Genomic DNA, 6123 nt, shown 5'->3' with positions numbered 1-6123 from the left:
AATTTGCAAGATGTAAAAACAATACAAAGAAGAAAATTAAATCACTTGTATTACTACCACCTAGATATAGATAAGTATAGTTCATATTTTCAGGTATTTTCCTCTAGACATTTTTATGTGCATGTACCCTTACACACAGACATATTCTAGGCAATTAGGATCATTGTGTACACATTTTGTGGCTTGCCCTTTTTACTTAACATTGATGTTATTTGGGGAACATTTCTCCATTCTCAATATTGTTGAGAATATAGTCTCATGGCATGTCATCATACAGATATTCCACGATTTATTTACCGAGTCTTCTATTTGGATATTTAGTCAATTCTGCTGAAAAGCTTTTTTCCCCTTAAATAGTTTATTGTCAAGTTGGTTTCCATACAATACCCAATGCTTATCCCAACAAGTGCCCACCTCCATGTCCATCATCCCCCTTCCCCCCACCCCCATCAGCCCTCAGTTTGTTCTCGGCATTCAAGAGTCTCTCATGGTTTGCCTCCCTCCCTCTCCCCCACTATTTTTCCCCTTCTCCCCCATGGTTCTCCATTAAGTTCCTCCTAAACCACCTATACATGCAAACATATGGTATCTGTCCTTCTCTGCCTGACTTATTTCGCTCAGCATAACACCCTCAAGTTCCATCCACGTTGCTACAAATATCCAGATTTCATTGTTTCTCATTGCCATGTAGTATTCCATTGTATAGATGAACCACATCTTCTTGATCCACTCGTCAGTTGATGGACACTTAGGCTCTTTCCATGATTTGGCTATTGTTGAGGGTGCTGCTATGAACATTGGGGTACATGTGCCCCTATGCATCGGCACTCCTGAAAAATATGGAACGCTTCACGAATCTGCGTATCATGTTTGTGCAGGGGCCATGCAAGTCTTCTCTGTATCGTTACAGTTTTAGTATATGTGCTGCCGAAGTGAGCACGAAAAGTCTTAAAAATTAGAGAGTTATTATAAATAGTGAGACTCTTCTCTTTTAAGTAGGCCACACATATATGACCATCTGGGGTTATGTGCCATAAGTCAGAGTGTGAGCCTTCAGAACTGTGCCCTAACTGTATACAGTGATAGCAGTGTTAGGGTTGTGGGAGGGGGGATGGGCTAAATGGGTTGGGCTGAAATCATTGTTGCACTATATGCTAACTAATTTGGATGTAAATTTAAAAAATAAATTTAAAAAATGATAGCAGTGTTTGATCGTTCATTTTTATATGCATAAAGTTTATATTCCCTGTCATGTAATAGATTACATAAATTATATGTGTGATGTGTTGCTTTAAGAGGTGCGTTATTTAATTAAACATTTTTGGAAAGCAATACATGGTTCAAGATTTCAAAGGTTGAAAAGGAAATTCAGGGAGTGCCTGGGTGGCTAAGCGTCGGCTAAGAGACCAACTCTTGATTTTGGCTCAGGTCATGAGCTCATGGTTATGGGATTAAGCCCTGTGTCAGGTGCGCTGAATGTGTAGCCTGCTGGGTGTGCTGAGCACAGAGCCTACTTAGTGCATGTNCATTTTTAAAAAAAAAAAAAAAAAAAAAAAAGAAACAGAAAAAAAGAAAGGAAAGGAAAATCAGGGAAAGGCCTTCTAGCCTTGTCTCCCCAGCAGCTGCCAGTGTAGTGTCCCCTGCGTCCCCTGAGGTATCCACGCAGATGTACAGAAGATCCAACTCTGACCTCAAGTTCTGCCATGTCCCCTTCTTCCCTCCATGCCACCGCAGCCACCTCAGCCTTCTGGTGTTTGTCATGAATCAGGCCAAAGGTTCCCTGCCTCAGGGCCTTTGCTTGTCTCCCTGGGACAGAATAAGCCTCCATACCTCCATAAGGCAACAGTCCACACAGGTGATAGGGATGGTATTTTTGAAACTTTTATTTTTTTTTTTAAATGTTTTTTATTTATTTCTAGGAGAGAGAGAGAGAGAAAGATAGCGTGAGCAGGGGAGGGTCAGAGAGAGAGGGAGTCACAGACCGAAACAGGCTCCAGGCTCTGAGCTGGCAGTCAGCACAGAGCCCGACGCGGGGCCTGAACCCACGAACCGCGAGATCATGACCTAAGTGAAAGTCGGACGCTCAACTGACTAAGCCACCCAGGCGCCCCGATTTGAAACTTTTAAAGTAAATAATCAGAAACTTGACATATTAGAAAACCAAAGCAGCCATATTACCAATGGCGGCTTTAGTTCCAGTAGCAGTCCAGCAGGAAAGTTTTGAAATGACTCAAATAATGAATCCTTTCAGATGCATAGTTATATGCTTAGCACAGTTCTAGAGAGTACAGATAGGTGCTTCAAGTACTGTGTTTAAAGAGACAGAGGACTTTTAGTCCAAAGGTTCCCTGGCTGCAAGACTGTGTGGTGATTCCACATAATTGGGGGGGGGCTCACAGTGGTAACTTGAACAGGCCTCCCAAATTCGGATCCTACAGATTTAACTTTCTCTAAGTAGTTCTGTTTGGTGCTGAAATGTCACCCTTCCTGCTTCTGGAGTTAAACAGATGCTTACATTATTAACAAATACATATTTTTCACAGGACTGGTTTTTATTATTTTTTTTAGTTTATTTATTTAGAGAGTGCATGTGCATGTGCACGCGCGCACACACACACACACACACACACACAGGCACAGCAGAGAGAGGGAGGGGCAGAGGCAGAGGGAGAGGGGGAGAGAGAATTCCAAGTACTGTCACCTGGGAGACTGATGCGGGGCTTGGTCCCTTGAATGGTGAGTTTTTGACCTGAGCCGAAACCAAGAGCTGGATGCTTAACTGACTGAACTGCCCAGGTGCCCCAGGACTGGTTTTTAAAAGTGTATAAGACGCTAATTATATGTCACTTTCTTTGCCTGTTGTTTTTAGAATATTTGCATGTTAACCTGTGGGGCCATACAGAACATGGTACCCTTTGGGATTTGAAGAAGGGAAGTATACTGTGTGCAGTGTTAGGTAAATAAACTGAAACCTCAACATGCAGGAATCTTCAGGGGATGAGTGAGCCTCGTGGATAATCCTCTCAGCTTTGGTATTGACACATCGAGCCAACTTTTAGCCCAGCTCTGCCACCTGTCAGAACTTCCACTTCTTGGTTATAAGATATTTTAAGCTCTTTTTCATGACTTAGACTTCATGATCACTCTGTGTGATTTTCAGAAACTGATTGGTAAGAGAACCGCACCTCCACCAGAGTGCTCCTAAGTGAATGTTCTTGCAGTTGGCATTTCCTCCCTCCTGCTCGCCCACATCTCCTTACCCTTGGGGTCCGCCTTCCAGTTAAATTCTCATCCCTTTCCTCCGAGCTTACTCTCCAGTCTCTTTTATCGCCTTTCGTCTTTCAGTCACTGCATGGGTGTGACAGAAATGGCTGTCCTTAGGCATCCAGTCACGTCACATCTTCATCACATCTTCAGCGTTCAGGATCTTACAGTTTGTGGGGCTGAAAGGATCTTAAGATCTTTTAATCCAGCTTTTTTTCCCCAGAGGTCACTGAGTTCATTTAACCTATTGCGGTCAGTACTAAAAGTTGGAGGCTTTTAAAAGTACTTTGGAAAATAAATAGGTTGCATATAGAGCAGTGCTACTCAAAGCTTGGGCTGCATACCACGAACCCATAATGACAAGGGAAGTACAGAAATTGCGAGTGAAGCATTTAGAAATGTAACAGTTTGGCGGACTGGTTTTATGTCTGTTTATTATTTTTTTTAATGTTTATTTATTTTTGAGAGAGAGAGACAGAGCACGAGCAGAGGAGGGGCAGAGAGAGAGGGAGACACAGGATCCGAAGCAGGCTCCAGGCTCTGAGCTGTCAGCACAGAGCCTGATGCGGGGCTCGAACCCACAGACTGAGATCATGACCTGAGCTGAAGTCGGCGCTCAACCGACTGAGACCCCCCAGGCGCCCCTGTGTCTGTTGAACATAGCACACTTGGGACTTGTAGTTTGTGTCTTTTTTTTTTTTTCAAATTATTTTTGTAGTAACTTTTTTATTGTATTTTACAAAAGATTTGTTCTGCAGTGGATTAGAAAACAACAACAACAACGTGGTTCTTTACGTCAGTTTGAGAAGCAGTGAAACAGGGTATTTAACACAGTGTTTGGCACATAGTAGGCTCTCAAAAACCGATAGCTTCCTCATGTCTTCAGATCTTGCATTTGTTTTGGGTAAGGATGCTAGATACCTGAGTAGCAGGTAAATGAAGTATTATTTCATAGACATGAAGTGATTAAAATTGGTAGTGTTTTTCGAATATAAGCAATGCAGTTTTTTTTTTCCTTTTAAACTTAGCCTGTGCTTTGAAGAGAGATTTACATAAAGTAGGAATGTAATATATATTTGCACTGATTCTTGGAGATACTTTATAACATTTAATGTGCTACTGATACCCTCAGCTCTGCAAAGTTGGGGGAACTTAAACTCTGGTAGCTAGCCATATCCATAAATATTTGAATATATTATAGCAGTATTTATATATTATATAGGAAATGTATATACTATATAGGAAATATTATATATTATATAGGAAAAGGGAAAGATCTGTTGAAAAGCATTGGAGTTTCATCAGTTTCCTCATGTCACTCAGCATCTGGAAAGTACATAGTTGTAATATTACTTGGCATTCCCATTTTAATGCAATTTAGTGCCACATGCAGGGGCCCTAATCCTTGGCTATTTGGAACTAGAGTAGCTTGTCCTGTTTTTTTAATTGAATCAAGTATAGTTGAGCTTATATATGACACAGTAAATACAGACTGTCAGAAGCAGTTAGCTTACTGTGGTGTTTATAGGTTTAAGGGACATATTTTTCATTCTACTCAAGATCATGAAATTGCCACTCCTTGTTTAAGGATTAAAAAGAAGGTCATTGACTGGGGCGCCTGGGTGGCTCAGTTTGTCCAAATCTTGGTTTTGGCTCAGATTGTGATCTTCAGATTTATGAGATCGAGCTCCATGTCCCACTTGGTGCTGACTGTGTGAAGCCTTCTGGGATTCTCTCTCTCTCTCTGTTCCTCCCCCACTAGTGTGCACTTTTTCTCTCTCTTAAAATAAATAAATGAACATTAAAAAAAAAAAAGGTAATTGAGCCAAGTGATTCTCCTGAAATGCCACCCCTTTAAAAATTCTGTTTATGAAGTTTACTTATTTATTTTGAGAATCAGTGCAGAGCCCAATGTAGGGCTTGATCCCTTGAACTGTGAGATCATGACCTGAGTGGAAATCAAGAGTCGCATGCTTAACCAACTGCACCACCCAGACTCCCCTAAAAATTCTGTTTATAATCAAAGAATCCTTAGAAACAAGGTCCTTTTGAGTTAGTAGATTTCAGTTTGGCAGATTTAAAACATAATTTGAATGTTAAGGAACCTGAATAAATTGCTTTTAGCTTGGTGATATTGTCCACCTCTTTGTGATACCATTACGCATAATGTAATGCGATAAATCTTTGTCCTTATAATGGAAAGGAATGACACATTTTATTTTGTAAAAATCCATGTGGAACATCCCTAATCCACTTATTTAGATATAGAATAAATATTTTCTCTGTAGGGCAGGATTCCTTTGTTTTGAGCTTCATTTTTATTTGTACAAGGCTCAAATTATTTATAATTTTTTTTTTAAGTAAGCTCTGTGCCCAGCATGGGGCTGGAACTCACGATCTGGGTTGCATGCCCTAGCAACTAAGCCAGCCAGGTGCCCCAGTGCTTAGATTCTTAACATCTGAGAAGTTTGAAACCGAACCAGGATTTGACATAACCAGCATCTATCATGGTTGAGAGTACGGAGTTTTGCAGTGATGACTTAGAATAGTAAGTGATTTAAAGTGTTGCCTCTTGGTTTTAGTAGGACCATTTAATGTACACAGCCAGGTTTCCCCCTCATTCTTTCTCCTTTAGGAGCCAGGCTGAAGAACTTCAGAAAAAAGAACCGCTATTATTAATCCTTTCGAGCGCATATTACATTTTGGCAAATGCTGGCTGATAAGATTAAAATGACCCTTTCACATTTTAGAAGTTACATTTCTGTAATCACATTAGCAAGCAGGTGGGTGCTAGGGGGACGGGAAATGAAGTTTCTTTTAGCCAACTTTTCAAAGTTTAGAATTTATTTTGGGAATTTG

The 6123-nt window shown here is 40.7% G+C and overlaps 1 non-coding gene across 1 annotated transcript; it reads right to left on the bottom strand.

The window, feature by feature from the left end:
- Positions 1-833: 833 nt before the first annotated feature.
- LOC144218230 (U6 spliceosomal RNA) lies at positions 834-940 on the bottom strand. The gene has a single exon (XR_013331090.1). It is a non-coding gene; the product is annotated as a U6 spliceosomal RNA (small nuclear RNA).
- Between the last annotated feature and the right edge of the window lie 5183 nt (positions 941-6123).

Source organism: Crocuta crocuta, unplaced genomic scaffold, assembly GCF_008692635.1.
Source record: "Crocuta crocuta isolate KB4526 unplaced genomic scaffold, BGI_CrCroc_1.0 scaffold29, whole genome shotgun sequence".
In the NCBI taxonomy this organism is placed as follows: domain Eukaryota; kingdom Metazoa; phylum Chordata; class Mammalia; order Carnivora; family Hyaenidae; genus Crocuta; species Crocuta crocuta.
The sequence above is the reverse complement of the archived record's forward strand: the minus strand, read 5'-3'. Positions and strand labels throughout refer to the sequence as shown.